General features: G+C 33.4%; 1 long non-coding RNA gene across 4 annotated transcripts; it reads right to left on the reverse strand.

Annotated features, from left to right (window-relative positions):
- Nucleotides 1-4,064: 4,064 nt before the first annotated feature.
- LOC120126287 lies at nt 4,065-7,621 on the reverse strand. Of its 4 annotated transcripts, none has more exons than XR_005516445.1 (7): nt 7,284-7,621; nt 6,570-7,157; nt 5,652-5,787; nt 5,432-5,514; nt 4,971-5,204; nt 4,601-4,708; nt 4,065-4,332 (listed from the first exon to the last, which is right to left on the reverse strand). It is a non-coding gene; the product is annotated as an uncharacterized LOC120126287 (long non-coding RNA). The 4 variants fall into 4 exon arrangements; XR_005516446.1 differs by having other exon boundaries at nt 6,570-6,871; nt 7,284-7,619; XR_005516448.1 differs by lacking the exon at nt 6,570-7,157 and having other exon boundaries at nt 7,284-7,617.
- Nucleotides 7,622-21,715: the final 14,094 nt, after the last annotated feature.

Here is a 21,715-nt window from a genome sequence, read left to right on the forward strand (position 1 = left end):
TTAGCGCTGTACTATTCTTGTTCCTTATCACTTCATTTTCAATTTTCTTTTGCAGATATACAATGAGTAAATAACAGATTTATTGGATCCAAATCAAAGAAACATGCAAGTAGAATGGATTTTGTGCTATAATTTTGGGAAGGGGTCAGGAACAGCTGGTGCATCTGATGTTCCTACTAGTTCAGTTAAAGCCAATGCTCATTCGCAGTATGTTTGAAGAGTTCTCAACTCTAAAGAAGTAACTTCAAAATTGCAGAATAAGCTAGAGGAGTTGTATCTAAGATCTTATAATCTGTTAGTATCTTCTTGTGATAATCTGAGAACATTCTTGGTTTTTTGTTTTCAAATAGTCATAGGTGATGGATATTATGTTTTTAAATTAATGTGAATATATTGTATTCAAACAGATTGCTTATATATAATATGATATATATATTTAGTATTATGAGGCATTAAATGTTATTTAGTTTGATTATTTGTCAATCTACAATATATATATATAACAATCATTTACGAAATACAATCACGACACACGAATGTGTGTCATCTTTTTTAATGGCGTTTGCTTCAATGACACGCAATGTAAGTCATACATGCGTGTCATAAATTTATGACACACAAATGTGTGTCATCTTAATTTATGACGGGGGCTTCAATGACGCTCAATGAACGTCATAAATGCGCGTCATAAATGTGTGTCATAAATGCGCGTCATAAATTTATGACGCGCAATGCGCGTCATTAAAGGGTTTTTTCTAGTAGTGTTAGATGATTCATTTATTATTCATGCAAGAAGACATCCTAGTGACGTATGAGGGTTTGCTGTAACTCGAAACTCACCACTCACTATAACACCTATAGTATCTTTAGAATCTAGGGTGAAATTTCAAAACTACTACATCAAAATATATACCTGGCTAACTTACTCCTCGCGAGCTTGGGGTATCTATGTCCAGTTAGCAACTTAAATGCCTTAGCACTTGTTGAGACATATTATAAGGTTTCTAACAACATGGTGATCGCTATACTGGCGAGAGTAATCTGAGTACTCTTAATACTCTCATGGAGATCTCTACTTCTAAGACTGGACTTGGGATTACTAATACTCTACATGTCGATCACACGAACCATCTACTGATGATACAAAGACATCCTTATAGTCTTGTATCTAACTCTGACAACCCACAAGAATATTCCCCTAGGAAATATGCAAGGGTGAAAGATTTTATGGCTAGACATTTTCTTAGAGTTAACCTTCAACTCAACAAGGAAACATATTCCCCTGACTCTAAATCTTGAAATCTTGGGGTCAAACAACACTTGTGCTAACAACTTTCTTTAGGTCGACCATCGAGCCTAATTTAAGCTCTCAACAACTATATAAGGTAACCTTGTTTAATATACTAAGGTCTACCTACTAGCCACTTGGATTCGTACTTTTGGATTCTTTATCTAACATCTCATCTGCGACATCAACGTCTTGTTCTTTTTTCTCCATAATATGCCAAGTTGAATCGTGCTTAGTCGGATCAAGAACAGACTGATCTTCTCTTCTGCTCTCATATATGAGTATAAAACTAGCATCTCCCTATGTAGGCTCTCAACCATGCTAAGCTACTAGGATCACTTCCCTCTATCGAGCTGAAATGTCTCCCCTTGAATTAGGGTAATTCCTTACCATATGCATCAATGATCCACATTTATAACACTTCCTTGAAAGTTTAAAGAACATTCCTCGCTGATTTTTACCACAATGCTTGTACTCTAGATAATCCAAAACTCTACCAAAGCTTCTAAAGTTCGTCACTGATGGTGAAACTGATGGTATCCATTGAGAACCTACAACTGACCTCTGACTCGGCTAGAGTGACTGAGTTTATGTCAATGTTCTCTACTCACGCAGACCTATAGTCCTCTCTGTCATTGACTGAGATATATCAATTAATACACAAGTCCCTATACTCGGGGTACCTGACTCACCCAGTAAACTCATCATCATTCTCTACACTTAAACACTCTAAGTGGTCTGCCACTAACTACACACTGATATTTAAATAAAGCCCCTTAAGAGACCTCTTAGACTTTAAGGACTTGATCACAGCCAGCTCCGAAGAATAACTATTTAACCTAAAAGGGTCATCAATCTCATATTCATACACTGAGCGATCTCTCTAAACTAGCTGAGAGAATTGTATTCTCAAATCATCCATATATGCCTCACTAATATACTTGCTCTAAACTCGCATGGGAACTGATTCCATGTGAGCACCTCTTGTTGTAGGGTCATTTTTATAGTTTTTCACCAATCGATAGCATCGCCCTTGAGCAAAGTGGTGGCGTTCTCTAACTTACTCAGTAGGGTAAGGTGAAGCTGCCTTAAGGTCCCCACGGTTTCTCTCAATTATTGATCGACTAAATCGGGTCATTATCACTTAAACCAAAGAAGTCGACTGTTTGAAACCTCCTTACCCTCTTTATTGGATATTCTAATTAAACTATTTGTGCTCTAGGAATAACATCCACTATCTCTTTGAGAGCAGAAGTTACACCTCTGAAAGAGGTCATCTTTCCGACGCCCGTGCGTAACGATGCTCTAATAACCTCTGCCCTTGGTAGTACTCTTTTACTAACTTTGTCAATGATTATTTGAATTATATTTGAAACTATATGTGTTCACAAATGCTATAATGTAGATTAAGGAAGGAAGTACCATCAAGATTCCAGACTTATACAAGTACTTTCAGTACCTAGGGGCGTGTATTCATTGATATCTTACTAAAACAGACCATTGGGTCTTTGGATCGACTCAACCTGTCGCTCTGATACCACTATATGTAATACCTTAAACCAATTGGGCCTAAGGTTCCATATTGGGCTACTAAGGCAACCCTTGATTTTCAAAACCTATTTATTTTCTTTTCAAACATGTTAAATGGTATCATAAATAAACATAAATAATTGTTATAAAATATTTTCAAAATCAAAGCAACGTGACACATAATTTAAACCCAAATAATACAAACTTTGAGTTTCATAAACTTAATACATAAGTGAGGTTCTATTAATACATATGCCCATTAAGCTACGGTATAGTACTCTAAAGGAGATGCAGAAGGTCCTGCTGCGACGGTGCTCTACGAATTGCTCAAACTAGTGACCTACCAACAGAAAATATATGAAGGCTGAGCTTATAAAGCCCATTAGTAAAATCACTAATCTAGATCAACATAAGAAGAAGTTCATAAACACAAGCATGCTGAAGACATGGTACTAATAAATAGGTACATGCATGATCTAAATCAAGTGCTACATACTTAAAGAAGTTGTTCTATATTTGAAGTATGAGTCTCACGCTTCCCTAAATCCTCTACTAAGGGCTTAGCCATGAGTATACCTCTAAAGGGTCTCTAACCCTATTGATTGTATCTGATTCGCATTATATAAATGTGATACTGACACTTTTATGCATTATATGAATGCAACACTAACTCTGATCACTACAACAAATTTGTTTATTTATGGTATCTGAAATATCATCATTGAAACTCATATTTATGCCACTATTTATATTTTGTGATGTAAAATTTGATGTCACGACGAACATCACACTAGGTGTGTCACTAAATGTCAAATATGACGATGTATATATTTTCGTCACGTATTATTAGATACATAGTGATGTTAATGTATTACGTCACCTTAGAAATTATATTCAGTGACAATTAATTATGTCATCAAATAATATAAAGTTTTGTTACTATTTATTAATATCGTCACTAATAATATAAGAATTTTATTGTATTAGTGACAAAAAAATATTATCATAATTTTTTATAACAAATAAAACGCGTAAAAATACAATAAATGTCTAAATTTTTTAGTAATTACAATATACAACACAACTTTTTATAAATCACATTTAAGGACAACTTTTATAAATTAAACTAAAGGACAAAATATTTTAGTAAAAGGAAAAAACTTTACATAAATTAAAATTAAGGACAACATTTTATAAATTAAAATTAAGGATAAAACATTTTATAAATTATAATAGAGACCACAACTTTTTATAAATTACATTAAAGGAGAGGTTCACATAAATTACAATAATAATATACATCTTTTACAAATGACAATAATGACCCATGATAAAGTTGCAACATTTATACTCTACTAACCATGCGACCACAATAAACCTTCTTAACCAGGCAATCATCAACAGAGGACAAATCATTCTTGGGCTTTAGTCAACAGCTTTCAAGCCTATGTAACATGCATTGCAGGAACTCATGAGCATCTTCCAGTTGATATCTCTGAAAAATGATACAATGCCTAGGTCCATGAGAGTCAAGAATCACAATTATGAACACACTTCATTTCTGTATTTTTCTAGTCACTCTCCATACTTGAAATACACCTTTCCAAGGACATTGATAACAAATATGTCAATCTCTTAAAAATACAATAACTAAAGAAATAAAGTGACCAAAATTTACTAAAAATTCAATTTTAAATCAGAATCATTCAATGCTTATCACATATAATGTAACAACCAATTATTATAAACTAATGAAACTACTAATAGAAAAATAAAGGATACTGTTCAATTTGTAAAATCTTTTGTGAGGCGATACAACTCTTGATGAGTTCAATGAAAGTTCAATGTGATGATGAAGAGCACAAAGTAAACAAAAACCCTCGTTACCACCTGGCAATTCAAACAAAAACAAAAACAATAAGAAACCCTAAAAGAAAACAAAGGAACAAAGATTAAACAAGACACACACAATCACAAGGATTCTCATTATGATTCAAAGATTGAAGACCCAAAAAAAGAAATAAATAAATGATGACGTGTGTATAGCACCGAGCAACAAGATCAAACCATACTTTTCACATCATAGTTAGAAGGAAAAGAAGAGTTTTCTTCAAGAATGCAATATATACTTAAGTATAGATGGAACACGTACCAAGAATTGTAGACAATATTATGAATCAGATTGATCCCACTTTTGTGGTCAACAAGAGGCAAAAAGCACTCATCCATCACAGATAATGCAACAGCGAGCTTTGAATCTGATTCAACTATATGCTTCATTGAGACAAATGTCTGAACTGATTTCAAAGCGCTGAACAAGAGTCCACGAGAAAGCTTCTGGAAGTTCATGTTTAACCCCAACTAGCTTCTGAAGTCTTTCAAACAACTAGAAAAAACTCAAAGAAAAAAAAAACCTTAAAGATAAACTTCGAAACATGAAAAATAGAGACAACCCTCATTAAATTTGACAAAGTGAGAATCACAATCATTTCATACCAGCAGACATAGCTTAACTGACAGTGGAAAATAGCAATAAAATTATATTTACAAATCTAGGAAACCACCACAAATTCCCCTCGGCACAATTATATCAATTGCAAACTAAAATTATACCTCTTTGCATCTCTTCCCACAAAAGAATGCACTACTTGAATCGTCATCAAAAGCATCCATTGGCTGAATACATGGCTCATGATCTACCCAAAAACAATCCTTAAGAAATGAATTGCATATGATAGTAAGAACAACAACGCATCAAAATTATAAATAAAGGTCAAGAGGAATCGGCAATCAACATATAAAAACAATAGCTTGGAACTTAACAAAGGCAAACATTTTTCTTCACATAAATGACATGTTAGAACTGTAGGAACTGCACCGTCATCTTTGCCCCTTTGATGTGTATTTTCAACCATCCCACAATATTTGCATGTACAGTAGACACAGTTCTAGTTTCCTGAAGGGAATGCCTGTGGCAAAGAAAAGAAAATCAGAAGAGTATATTAAGTACAATAAAGCTGTTTATACTCTGTGTGGGAAGAACGTAACTTCAGGTGTTTTAAAGGCTGCTCTAGGACAGCTGACGATATATTTGAATGTATTAGGAGATCTGTCGGTGCTAGGCTTCATGGATGCAGTATAAACAAGGTTGATAGTGTTAATCTTCAGCTTTGTCTGGAATGGAGCATTGGCTAGCTGCTGGTGTTTGTTGATTTGCTGAGGGATCTTGGTTATTCATGTGTTGATGCGTGCAGGCCATGGGTGATTGCTCCATGGGGAGCTTGGCTGCTTGCTCTTTTATTTGTTTATTTTGGATGTATGTTTGGTATGGTTGTTATTAGGCTGCTAGTAGGGGTTGGTGCTTTATTGTATTTTGGTAGTTTGTATTGATTGTTGTACGTTCTTTTCTTCTTTGGGTAATAAAATCAAATTATCCAAAAAAAAAAGATGTAAATAATCATTTCCAATAACACGAGTCCATCATTCCACTTCAACCAACAGAGGGCTCGACAGTTCAAATATATATAAGTAAAGCATGTTTCTCTCGAGCAAACAAAAAAAAGTTTAAGACGATTATAAAACACAATCGAAACAGGGTAATCTTCTAGGTGAAACAGTTTGGAAATTATACCTCAGTAGTCTGATGGACCAATGGCATCATCAATTTTTAGAACCGTAAAGTTCAATTGGGTTATCATCAGTTTCAGAAGCTTATGTAGCAAACATGGTCTTGCTCATAATTGATCCTTACCTAGTGAAGAAAAACAAATAGCATTTCCATCACCTCGAACAGTTTGGAATTGACTTGATACTCGGGCGCAATGGATTCATATGGGTTGGTGAACATGTCGAAACCAGAGAAAGTATGGTAGTGGATCAAGCTAATAGTTCTGAACAATCCATGGCTCTTGAAGAAAAAAAAACCAAACTCATACCCCACTAGAGATGAGGCAGAACATATGCAGAATCGTGAATGTTGTCTGGGTATTGTCTACTTTAGGCTTCAGTATGGATGCAGATTTGATCACGGAGACCGTTGAGTTGAGCAGCTCACTGAAAATTGATATACATGACATGCTAGGATCAGACTTTTATGTTCTGGTTGCTGAAAGGGAAGCCGAGCGGAGAAGATGATGTGATATTTGGTTGGAAACAGTTCTTGTTCAAGGTAATATCGCTAATCTGTTCTAATGTAGGGGAAATGATGAACCTGGTGCGAAATTATTCCCGTTTAGAATCATTATAATTTTCTATGGAATTTTAATGGTTTTCACCCAAAAAAAACCACGAATTTCCCCATATAGAAAATCTAGAGCCAGAAGATTTGAATTCGATGACCCTGACCATACCGAAAACCCATGATCGAGTTAAATCCAATACCACCAGATTCAAAGAAAATAAGAAGTTTGAGAAGGGAAAATGGGGAGAAAATTAAGACAAAAGGGAGAGAAGAGGGAAAGCTTACCTTATCGGGTTCTTAAGTTGGTGACAGTTGGAGCATTCGCCGGTGAATTGAAAAGGTAGATAAGGAGCCTAAGTCAACAAGAGGAACAGTGTGTGATTTCAATCCTATCCGACGATGAACAACATGGATCCAACAAGTGAAGAGACTAACGCTCCAATCTAGTTTTGCTTTTCCTTATTCATGTTTCGGAAGATTCGTTCGGATGGAAGAGAAGAGAAGGCGTTGTGGGTCATTTTGTTACAAAGTATCGCCAGTAAAGTCACCGTAGCACAGCGGCGAAGGCTTAAAAGCATCGGTAGCTAGGGTTGGATGTTGAGAGAATTTTACTTTTCTTTGTTTGACAGGAGGAAATATAGAGAGCAAAAGAGTAGGCCGAACTGAAAGCACACCAACGAATGTATGTTCATGTTCGTTCATTTAATAAATAAACGAACATAAATGAATACGAACATAAACGTTTATGTTCGTTTATTAATAAATATAACTTATTCATGTTCGTTCATTTAATAAATAAACGAACATAAATGTACACAAACATAAACGAACACGAACATAAACGAACATGAACATAAACGAACACGAACACGAACATAAATGAACACGAACATAAACGAACATAAACGTTGGAGACCATACATTCCATTGTTCTTTCATGAAAAATAGTCGACAATGCAAATCAACCAAATCTACAGTGATAAATAGCATAAGAGCTGATTAGTAGTGATGAAATGTTTGAATATATCAAATATTTCGATAGATCTTTTAAAGATATTAAATGATTCACACGACTTTAATTTAACACTACAATATTTATCTTAGTGGTCCATGATTACATATGAACAATCATTTTCCACTACTTTATTCTAATAAATTCGTCGGCTAAAAGTTTTGTGACATTAATGTCATACTTTAATGATGTTTGTTAATAATGGTCTTTTCTGTTGGCAGAGTAGAAAATTTAGCAGCATGAAGATTTCGAACAGTACAAATTGGACTACAAGGCAATAACATATATTAGAAATCCCTTCGATGCTACATATCGGAACTTATATTATTGCTAAACCACCATTCAAAATTTTAACGCACTTAAAGTCTACTCCACAACTAAAGGTCACACAAGAACTATGAAAACAAAAGTTCATTGTCAAAGTGTATTTTCTACTTATTAATGGATTCTTCCTGGAAAACCCATTACTTCCGCTATTACACTCTTTTTCAGAAATTGCATAGAAACTTTTCTTTTGTTTTCTAGCAAATTCTATATATTTTTCTCTTTACTTATGCTCATATACTTTTGATTGTTACCTTTATCTTCCCATCTATTTCTAGAAAGAAGTATGATGTTTTCTTGAGTTTTAGATGTGAAGATACCCGCAATAACTTTACATATCAACTATTAAGTCAAATAAAACAGAGAAAGAGATGAAAACATACCTGTAAAACTTCATATTGCACTGTAATATAACTTGTTTTGAAGTTTTCAGCGATCGTCTCCACTCTCCAGTGAACACCAGGGTTTGGGAAAAAAAGGGAAAAATGAATATAGGTGCGAGATGCCTCACGGGTTAACATATTAGATTTAATCTCCAAATAAAATTAGGTTAATTATGGAGTTAGTCATCAGAATATCATATTAATTAATATTTTTAAGATACTTACAAATTGGTCACCAAAATTGATTTAAGAAGATTGGGTTAAACATAAATGAATGAACATAAACGAACATAACCGTACGAACATAACCGAACATTCACGAACGTAAATGAACGAACGATACCTATGTTCATGTTCGTTCGTTTAATTAAACGAACACAAAATCTTGTTCATGTTCGTTCATTTAATAAATAAACGCACATAAACGAACTTCCCGCCGCACGGTTCACGAACGGTTCGTTGAACGTTCAGTTCATTTACAGGCCTACAAAAGAGGATGGAGATCCGCACTGCTATGCAACCTTTAGGATTATATTAATTTTGGTCCCTCAACTTTATTATTTTTGTCTTAATTCTATCATTTTCAAACAAATTTATTTGCTATTGCAACCCAATTAATTTTTTCTTTTACATATTGGTCCTTACATTAATGTGTTTTTATTTTTTTTATCTTATTTAATTATTATTATTATTACTATTTTATTTTCACTCACACATTATTTTTCTTTTTTTATAGTGTCAATTTTAAGGATTAATATATTTTTATCTCTTTTTTTATTTCATTTAATTTGATTTTGGTATAATCACTAGTATTTGATCTATTGATAGACTAATTCGGATCGGTCGTTAGGATTCAAACTATTGACCTTGCTTAAGAGATCTAGTGCATCATCCCATTAGATTTTGGGGAACAACATATTTAATTATTTTAATCTCAAAAAATTATTTTAATCTCATTTTTGGGGCACAACATTAATTATCATATTAGCACTCGTCTTTAACATGATCAACTAAAGATTATTTTTAAACAGTAAAAGAGATCTTGAACATATAAATACATATACATATATTTATTAACAAAAAAATCTTATATATATATATATAATAAATAAATTTAAAAAATAAAAAAAAAAACATTTGAAATTTATCACTAATAAGATTTTAAATTAGTGACATATCTAAGATGTCACTAAAAATATTTCCACAATTTTCTTTTGTTAATTCATGGTGCCAAATATTAAGTGACACGATCTCATGATGTCTTTTAAAATTTTTATATAAAAGACAATAGATTGTGACAAATAATTGCTTTCGTTATGTTAAACCTATTTGTGGCACAAATAAAATGTTATATTTTATATCTTAAAATATATGACAAATTAAATTGTCACAAAATACCACCTATAATTGACAAATCTTCAATCTCACTAGTTCAAATAATATCATCATAATAATAAATCATCACTAATAGTTATATCTTATTGGAGACAATTTAATAATGTCATCATTTTATCTAAACATCATTAAAATGTTTCCCACAAAAAAATTTGGAGGCAAATTTTAGCTCCAAACATATAGTGACAAAAATCAATGACAATTTTTAAAATTGTCATAAAACATATATCATGAATCACTAAATGTGAGAAAACGAAAAAATGTCACATTTATAGTATTTTTGTGACGTTATTTGTAACGTCGTATAAAAATTTCGTCATAAATTGATAAATTTGTTGTAGTGGATGTACATTATCTAACTCTGTTGTACATTATCTGAATGCAACACTAACTCTGCTGTGTATTATATGAATGCAACATTGACTCTATTGTACATTATCTGAAGAAAATACTAACTCTATTGTGCATTATCTGAATGTAATATTGATTCTATTATGTATTATCTAAATGTAATACCGACTCTGTTGTACAACATGCAAGCTAAGGTATGCATCATGGTGCAACTGAGGGGCTACATCTCGGAGCTCACACACCCTTCTAGACTACCTAAGATCCCTTGGGTGCTTGGGATAAGATCCGAAACTGCATCAGAAATGTACACTTGACCTTTTGGGTATATGGGGTGAGATCCGGAGTTGCATCGGAAACGTACACCCTGTCAATTTACTCCGTCGAGTCTTAGGACATCTGAGCCAATCTGACATCTAAAGTGCCTTGGCACTGACTAGTATATACCTAGACATTCTAACAAACAAGATAATCACCTTACTGCTAAAGTAACTTGGTTTTCCTGGTTGTTTCCCGAGCGTCACTTAAGGCTAGTTTTATGACATCCTAGTTGTTATTGTTTTTAGCTATTATGAGTTATTACTGGTCTCGTTTACTACTCTCTCTAGCTACTATCTCGCTCTTTCTCTTATCTAGAACGTTATGCAATGATTTATTAGTCTGTTACTACTGATAATTCGTGTTGATCTGGTTGTTCGCTACTTAGGGGCATTTTAGTCATTTTCTAACTCTAAATAAGTCTCTACATGTTTTGGGACTTTACGACAATTATTGTGTATATTGTTTACTGACCATGAAACTGGCTAGCTCGATATCTAACTTGGGTTCATTTCTGAGTAGCGATACTCTATTCGTGATTGCTACGCTTTCACTCAATTCGCCCTCGAATTAAAGGGATAACTGTATGTCCAACATTCTCGGTCATTCTTTCGGTTAACTACTCTACTATTTAATAATATGATTATCCAGTCATACCACTTGTCGGCACACCTATGTAATGATCCTTCATTCTTATATATTTGTTACATGTTCAACTGAAGAGACAAGTTTATTTTGTTATATTTCTTAGAGGGCATGTATCATTTATAGACCCTTGTGTAGTCGAGTCGTAACTTTATTTTGTAATACCCGATTGTATTATTTTGATATACTATTTTTGGGAGCTTCTGGTGTAAGCTTTATATATATTTATGTTTAAATTATTTAATGTTAAATGATTTTAAATCGTCATTTTAATGAGAAATTTAAGAAAAATTTTGGATTAGTCACTCCAGTGTGCATGTGGGGCATTCTAATCGGTCGACTTTGTGTCGTATCGGATTTGGGTGTTACATGGTTAGTATTTTTACAGTAGTCTTTTTAATATTCAAACTTTGTTATATTTCTACCAAAGGCCTATAACATGTTAGTTTCGTACTTAAGGATCTTTCAAGGATTCAAAATCATCTATGAATCTCTAATATCTGGAAAACTCCGAAAGACATAAAAGTGTTTTGATATCTCCAGAGGAAGAACCTCGAATGTCTAAGATTCTTCAATAAGTAGTAACTTGTTGATATGACTTCTGGCATGTTCACGTGACCTACCAAAACCAAATTCATTGTCACCTGGTCATATATATCTAGTCTATTGACCTATGAGTAGTCATTATATCCTTACATCTGACACCAACACTAAGAATCATTATAAAACATCTCGACCAACCAAGACCGAGAGGGAGATAGATCCCACATTAAACCACCTTCCTTGCCCCCCCCCCCTCTACCTTCTTATGGAGAAAGAATTAATTGATATCTCTCAACAAATGATTTCTCATTAACTACAACTCTCCATCTAAATTAGAAAAGGCCAACCGTCTATAATAGTGGTAACTCACTATCATTAACAACTTCAAAACTTAGATTGTAGGTGTAATATAAGATATTTGACTCTTCTTAATAATAGTATTATTTAAATATTGCAATAGCATTTGATGGTAAAAATCTTTTATTAAATATTATTTTAGCGTAAATGTGAAAAATATTAAAACAACTAATAAGGAGAAAAATAGATCTTCGCTTTGGGAACAAAATGTTCACTAATTTGATAAGGGACGTAACTTGCTGAAGTATTTAAAAATTTGTTGACTTTTCTTTTTATCTAAAAGTCTTCTATGGCACACCATATAATCTTAATAAATCAGCATCATATTTTCTAATCAAATATTAGAAAATTGAAGTAATTTTGATCGGTAAGAAAAAGTGAACTGGATAGGATACTATTCTCTCCTTTATTATAAAAAAGTGAACTACAATTGGTGAAAGTTGAGGGTCCTCAACCGATAATTGGTCCAATATAGAAAAGGGTGGGATATATTGGAACCAGTTTCCGCCCTCGACTTCCCTGAATATTTTGACGGTGCAATCTTATCCCTTGATATTCTAATTAAGGGGATGAATATCCCTTAAATAATGCACTTAGCCACCGATTAGAAGTCGGGTGAGTGTTCGATCGAGTCAAGTTAGAAAATTTTGAGTTAACCGATTTGCATTTTACAATTTGATTTGAACTTGAAATTTTTTCGAGTCGAGTTTATTAAATTATAACTCAAAGTTAATTCGAGTCGAGCCAAATTTATCGAATTATTTAATTTGAATCGAGTTCGATTCGAAAAAAATTAATTTTTTCTAGTCGAGTCATGTTTTACTCATACCTAATTAGAAAGGGATAAGAGACAAGTTGAACGACACTCGAGATCGACTCGATCAAGGCTATATAAATACTCGGATCGAATGAACTCGACTGAAAAGCTCGTGAGCAGCTCGAAAATATAATATATTAAGATTTTATTTTTTATAAAAATAAATTATTAATAATATTAACATTTATGTGTTGATTTTTTTAAATACAATAAGCTTTTCATGTATTTAAAGATCGAGTTCGAGTTTGAGGCTTACATCGAGTTAAGTTTAATATTTTTTTTCATTTTGAGCCTTTTCAAGTTGGTCACGAGTCTCAGTTCAAGATTTCGAGTTCAAGTCGAGGTTAAAAATTTTATGCTCGTGAGTTTTCGAGTCGAGTCGAGCTTCATTTCAGAGTTTTCGAGTCGACTCGTTTACACCCCTATTTCCAATTAAGGTAAAGTTCATAAAAACCATTAGCTGATTAAGGAAATTTTAGTGAGATATCATAAAGTAGGTATTAGATTGCTATTCCAAATTCATAGAAACCATCTTTACATATCTCTAACTTCGGTATCCGAAATTTATTTGAATTTGACGATTGAAAATTTATAAATCGAATAAGTGTTAATAAAATTTTTTAAGATTCAAACACGTTAATTTCAGCTCGTAGTATTTATAGGTCTCATTCACTGAGACCGTCGATGACGTAGTGAGCTGGATCCATCAAATATTTTTTTTCTTTTAAGGATTTAAATAGATAACTAAAGTAAGTAATTGACATTGTTGTCAACTGTATGGATAATATAAAATCTTAATTTACAGTTACGCTAGATAATTACAATGGAGCGTGTATTAGTGGTGTCTTAATCGTTAGATTGAACGTGGGCTAAACATAGTATATTGATCGTAAGCGATTCATCTTTTTAATTTGAATAGAGAGTCGCAATCGATGATTTACGATGAAATTGCAGTATCAAATGGTTTGTAAAAATTGAAGAATAGTATCCAAGAAAGCTAAAAAAAATCTTACATAAGCTTTTGCCGAAGGATTTTAGAGATTTTAATATTGTTGTCAAGCATATAATTATGATTGTCATCCGTAATTGACGTGACATGTTGAACAAATATAGTTATTTGATAAAAGATTTGGCTCGAACAAATTACATGGACTAGCCAATAGTGATATTAAGAAAGGATGATTAGTCGAAAGGTATGAAACTTTGAAGGCCTCCTCTTACTTTGGAGTTAATTTTCCATAGAATTATTTGTGGACGAAATTCAAAAAAGGTGTAATAATGACTATAAATAAATTAAATTTAGATTAATATATCTCTATTTATCTATATTTTTAAGTTCGTCGTAATCGGTTTTCGTCCGAGTACGAAATTTTTACTTGGCGGGAAAATAAATATTTTTTTAATGTTTAGAGAGTCGCCATCGGCCTTTTGGGTCAGGTAGGTCGAATACCTAAAAATTATCTTGTAAAAGAGTTTTTAAGAAACCATCAGTTTAAAAGATAATCTGGTCTGCGTTTTAACCAAAAATTCATTCTTTTTAATAATAAAAAGGAGTTCGTGGTCGATTACGTTTGGGGAAGGATTAGCACCCCCACAATGCCCAAAATTGGTACTTATCAATTATAAATTGTCTCTATTATTGGAAATTTAAAAATTCAAAAATATATTTAATTCATAATCATGTTATTTATTAATATAATATATTAATATCTATATTTTTAAACAAGATACTTATTTACTTAGAAATATCAGAAAAGTGCTTCTAGGTGCTTTAAGACAGCTCTTTTCTTAATATTAAAAAATAAATAAATATTAATAAAATATTTATATAAAAATAATAAAAAATTAGATTAATATATATAATTGATAAAAGTAAAATATTTATTTAAATATATCAGAAAATAGACATCCAGTTGCTTTAAGAAAGCTCTTTCTTAATATTTAAATATTAAAAATAATAATTTTATCTAATAAAATAAAACAATATGTGTTTTTTGGTTTTTATAAATAAGATATTTATTTATTTTTAAAATATTAGAATAGGACATCTAGTTGCTTTAAGACTGTCCTTTTCTTTGATATTAAAAATAAATAAATAATATTATTTAAACCAAAATATATATATATATATACTTATATTTATATAATAAAAATAATAATGAAAGTAATAATTTACATATATATTAAAAGTAATAATAAAATAATATTGCAAATAAATAAATAAATGAAATTAAAAAAACTATAGTATTAAAATATAAATTATCTAAATTAATGAACATAACTTGAAATATTATAAAAATATAATTAATAATAGTAATTTAACCCTTAATTATTAATCAGTGATTAAAATATCAATTATTAAAATTAAAAGCTCCAATTCAAAATATTGTAAAACATAAATATTAACAATGTAATTTAACCTATATAATTATACGGGATTAAAATAAATATTAATTAAATAATAAAGGACTAAATCGATTATTTACCCTAAAGTATGTAATTATACTGGAAAGGACTAAAACATAATATATTAAAATTCGAATACCAAATTAAAATAAATAAAAACAACTTGTAATGGCTGTTTTGTAAAGATTACAAAATCAGAGGGGCTAAGGAAAGGGTTTTACCGTTATGAAATTACACAGATACCCCTCCCCAAAACAGCGTCGTTTGGAGAGTGGTATATAAACCCAAAATCCAGCCCCTAAGGGCCAAGCTTCCTCATTTCTGTTTTCTCATTCTCTCTCAAGAGAGAGAGATAAAATTTTCTCTCATCTCTCTCCTTAAATCTCCGCCGGGAGAGAAACGATCACCGGTCGGCTGCCTTGTTCCGGTACCGGCAGCCACCGTCGGCCACCGTACATGGTGGCCAAAAATTACATATCTACCCTAAATTAAAGCCCCAATTACCCTATAGCCAAATCTAGGGTTTTTTTAGCCTAAAAACTCCCAAATCGGCCTAGATATACACAAAACCGAAGGTTTCACGGCTGTGGTAAGTTTCCTTCTTTTTTTTATTTCGAATGGTTGCTTGTTGTTTGGTGGTTGTTTGCTTTGTTGATTCCTCGTTTTTTTCTTCTTGCTGTCGTCATGTGGTTGTGCTTCCTCGGCTCTCATTTCTAGTTTGTGCTCTGTTGGTCTCTCATTCTTTCTTTTGCAGGTGAGGTGGTAGCTTTATAGGCCACCACGATTCTTATCTCGGACCGGTCGAAAAGGGTGACCCTAGGTGAGTCACCGGACTATGGTGGTGACTCACCATAGGGCTTTGACATGGGGCGGTGATGGGCTCTTCTGGAGGCTTTTACGGGACGTGGTGTGGCACTATAGCATCGGCATCGGCTGGTTGGACCATCTGGCTTGGGAGGCGTCGGCAGCAGCTGGAGGAGGCACCTGGTAGAAGCTTCTGGAGGCAATGGCGGCTGGGGCTAGGGTTAGAAAACCCTAGCTGAAATGTTATAAACCCTAAAGGGTTTGAGTCATCTGTTGGGCCAGATGTTAGGCTTTGGGTTTTGTAATATATTTGGGTTTGTATATTTTTTTATTTAATAATAATAATAATAGTAATAATAATAAAAATAATAATAATAATAATAATAATAATAATAATAATATGCTGAAAAAATTAATGTCTACACCTGCCCCTCTTTGCTCATTCTTGTGTTAACAAAAATAGAGCAAAGACGAAAAAGACAATAATTTTTTCATTTAGCTTCTTTTGGGTAGGATGGAAATGTTGAAAACATTCTGTCCTGAGGTAATATCATCTTGCACTGTAGGTATTACAGATGACCCTGAGGCTTTAAGATCAAAAAGTTCCCGAAGGCTTTTTGAAAACATCATGCACTGAAGGTCTTACAGATGACCCTGAGGCTTTAAGATCAAAAAGCTCCCGAAGGCTTTTTGAAAACATCATGCACTGAAGGTCTTACAGATGACCCAAAGGTTTTGAAAACATAATGCACTGAAGGGCTTACAGATGACCCGAAGGTTTTTGAAAACATCATGCACTGAAGGGCTTACAGATGACCCGAAGGTTTTGAAAACATCATGCACTGAAGGGCTTACAGATGACCCGAAGGTTTTGAAAACATCATGCACTGAAGGACTTACAGATGTGGGAAATAGTTTACTAAGTAAGAAACTATGAAAATCATTTTCTTACTATTCAACAATTTCATTTTTAGAAAAGATTAAATAAGAAACTTTGGAAATCATTTTCTCATTGAAATAACTTGTTGATTGGGTAACTTGCCCCATTTTAAAATAATGTTTCTTCTGTGGATTACATCCATCTATTCTTCAGATGTTTGTGTGATTCATGCATTTGCGGTTTTGAATACCTTCTTCTTGTAAGGTATTTTTCACCATGAAACTTCTTGTTCATATGAAGATCTGTAAAACTTCATGTTTGAATGCACTCAGATGTATCAATGTAATGCATCGTCTATTATGCAAATGATGTTCTTATGAATGCATAAATGTTTATGCAATCTTTATTTGACTTCAAAGTGGTGAACTCGGTCTTCCTTCATTTGTTCATTTATTGCCAGGGTTACCTCTGGATATCAGTATAGCAACCTATGCCATAAAACTGAAGAACCATTTGATCAACTTGTATCTTTGTATCTTCTTTGCTTGCGTTAAAATTTCAGAAGAAATGTTTCATGTATGGAACTCTTGCTGTAGTCAGAACTATGACCTTGATGCCCCATTCTATCTTTGATAACATCGGCTTTCTTTGTCTGGACTTATGTAAAAATCAAATAAAGTTTTCATCTTTGAAGAATATAGATGCAGATATGTCAAACTTAGTAGGAATTAATTAGGAGATCAACGTCTGTTCTGATTTGACTCTTGAAATACATCATAAGGAGGATTTATCCTAATTTCTTTCATGTCTCCACTTCTAATTAGATCTCGAACAAAGCCATTCAGACTATATCATGTCGAGATGCTTAATAACAACCTGTCGTTCAACCTCAGTTGGCTCCACTAGTTTCTTGTTGTTAAAATTTCAGCTTCCTTTCTCATGGAAAGAAATCTTCATCATATCTCACTTCTAACCTTGGGGGTCGAAGAAGACAGACTTTATCTTGAATTAAAAATGGAAACCATATGATCATAACATTGGTTCAGCATCAGAATAACTGGTTCGTAAAACATTTGATAACACATGTATCATCTCATGTGGTTTCTGCTCAGATTTCTGGTCAGTGAAGCTCTTTCATAGTGTTCAGAACTTTTGTATAATGTCACAAGACCATTTGAGAACAAAACTTGCTGGGAATACAAGTGATACGTTCGCATGACCAAAAGTTGGTCAAATTCACAAAATGTTAATGCTGAATTGAATAAGAGATACCAACTGATCTTGATATCATCTCGGGCAAGGGTGATATTGATCACGTTTTCTTTCATAATGAATGTTATAGGACGCAGAAACATATCCGCTATAGGAGCCATATACAGAACGATATCCATGGAATTCTTTCCGCTGGGGATGAAACGCACATGATAAAACCAAAATAGATGAAAACTTAGTTCACCCTGGCTGGCAATGATAACCACAGTAGCAACAGGAATAAGGGTAATATACATAAGTCAAGCCTTCCTCTTCAATGTCATCAAGTAGGCAAAACTGATGTGAAAAACGATTTTGCAGTTTCAACAGCATGATTGAAACTAATTGCCAGGAATCTCAAAGAAAAATTTCCAATCATCACCGACACACAAAATACAAAATTCAAAGCCGAGATTTTGAGGAACTGAACCCTGGATCGAATGGTTTATATAGAGACCATCATTATTCATGCAACTGTGATGTAGCTTAAAAAAGAGCATGTTGTCATGTGACGCATGGTTAAGAAGATTGGGTATTTGAATCCATACTTGCTGAGTAGATATTTGTTCAACAGGACCCTAATGCAACTGCCTGATGAATGAAGCAATTATGTATAGTCAGCTCGACTTCCACTGTTTCTCCATTTTTATTCTTCATACCTTTGTATCTTATTGGAAATATTTGCTCAAGTCAATGATTTTTCCATAAGATGATATGGATCTTCAATATACCCCAACTTTGGCTAATACAAACGTTCATCAACATTCTTGATTCTGATTGAAAGGGGCTTTCAGCATGCCCCAGCATTGGCTTATACAAACGTTCATCAATATTCCTAATTCTGATTGAAAGGGGCTTTCAGCATGCCCCAGTATTGGCTTATACAAACGTTCAAAATATATCAACATTCATGATTCTAATTGAAAGGGGCTTTCAGCATGCCCCAGCATTGGCTTATACAAACGTTCAAAATATATCAACATTCATGATTCTGAGTGAAATGGGCTTTCAACATACTCTATCATTTGCTTCTTGTTAATTTGAGCCTTCAAGATGCTCCACATGGATCTGTCTAAATTGGGCCTTCAAAATACCCCCGATCTTCTAAACTGTAAGGCTTACTCTCAATGTTTATTTGACTTGAATATCATGATCCCCACAATGTTCAATTTTAACAATGCACTGTGGTGGGTACTTATGGCTTTATTCGTGCCCCAAATCCGTTTATCTTGAATACTTTCATTCTAGTGTCACTAAACAACGGTGTTGTCAAGTAACTGAAGGAATTCTCTTCATGTTGTCACAAACTTAAGAAGTGCTCAATCATTCTCTGGATATAGAGGGATCTAGTCGGATAGAGTGGTATAAATCGCTTGGTAATTCATTCCAGGTCGATACAGTAAACCTTGTTTTCAGTGAAGACTATTTCTTGAATATACTTTTATGTGGGAGAGAAACCAATTTATGTTAATAGTAATCTGATGCAATAGCAAGACTACTTATATAGTGGTACAGGCTCTTGAAAAATCCACACCCATGCAACATGTTGATTCTGATAACTATTCATCTGATTATGAAGTGATCTTTTAGGATGATTTCACATATATTGATAGTTCTTTTGATACCGAGGAAATCCTGAATTCTAATTCTGATGAGGAGAATAAACTGTTATACTTGACGAAAACATGATACTCAGAGGCTGAGGTTTCAATAACCATGAAGAATATGGTCTAGATTCATCAATTGCAGAATTGACAGATTTTATATGCGCTGCTCAAATGGCTAAGGCTGCTGACGCACTTCCTCCTATAGAAGGTAGGAAACCATTATGCAATGACCCCAATTACAAGAAAAGGCCAAACTCGGGCTATGATTTTTGGAAAAGGATGAAGCAGAGGAAGCTTGAAAAGAATCTTCTTAATGAAGACGATCATGCAGTTCATCTTCTAAATCTAATGATTGGTTTTGGGGTTACTACTAAACCAGATCAGATAACTCAAAGAACACTTCCAGAAGATGCTATTATGCCTCCTTATTTCTACTACGAGAACGTGGTACTTGCTCCAGTTAGTGTTTGGACCAAAATGTTACGGTATTTATACAATGTAAAGCTAAAATTTGTAGATTTGAAGTATTTTTGTGCTACTACACAGAAAATGGGCTATATTCATAATCTGTCAATTGAGAACAAATTTCTTCTTATTTCGCTTTCTCCATGCACCATACATGATGCTTTTCCATTGACAAAAACAAATGGTGGTCTTCCTTCGAGTGTCCAGAAGTATGTTCTTGATGAGTGCCGGAAATGGAATCTGGTATGGGTTGGAAGGAATAAAGTTGTTCCACTTGAACCCGATTAAGTGAAAATACTTCTAGGTTTCCCTATAAACCATACACGAGGAGGATCTGCTAGAGATATGTTCCCCGGTAGTATCAATGTCCTGTCTCTTTTCTCTGGGATCAGTGATGTAGAGGTTGCCTTCTCTTGTCTTGGCATACCTTTGAAAACAAATGTGCAAGAACTGAATGGTGATTGATTGGAGCAATTGATTAGTAGATTTGGTAGATTCGACCTTGTTGTCGGTGACATCCAGTGTAACAACCTTACTAGAAGAAATAAACATCATCAGGATGAACTAGAAGATTTTTGTTGATGCATTTTCTTGCAATGACTGCTACAGCGACTGTCTCTTCTACTGCTTCAAGATACACACCTACATATCCCACTCTTCCTAAACCATGGAAAGGTTTAGTTGATAGTAAAAAATGGTTATCTTTACTTTTGGAATTTTGTAAGCAATGTTTCCAAATATGAAAGGCATACAAGTGTAAAATTTGTTCCAATGTCTTATTCTGTGTCATAAGTCCTTAGTTTCAAGTTCAGCAATCTTCTGAAGGATATAATGGATATAATCCTGACAAGGAAAATAATCGGCATGGAAGAGGCAACAATGATGCATCAAGACTTGAAACAGTATCACAGTATAACCAGAGTGCAGATGGTGGACTTGTTCATTCCCATAATATACCTTAATAGGACTTATAACTCTATGATGTAATCTTCTAGAGAACAAGGATTGATGGCTGGGGAAAATAATTTGTCTGGTGATGCTTATCGCCCTCAGCATAAGATAAGTGATAATCTTTCTTGTTGGATTGCTAATGATGTCACAGGAGAGTATCATAAGTTCAATTTTCTAGACTTCTTGGACCACTTGTTTTTAAGAGATGTGA

The sequence above is a fragment of the Hibiscus syriacus genome, unplaced genomic scaffold, assembly GCF_006381635.1.
Source record: "Hibiscus syriacus cultivar Baekdansim isolate YM2019G1 unplaced genomic scaffold, ASM638163v2 tig00110457_pilon, whole genome shotgun sequence".
NCBI lineage: Eukaryota > Viridiplantae > Streptophyta > Magnoliopsida > Malvales > Malvaceae > Hibiscus > Hibiscus syriacus.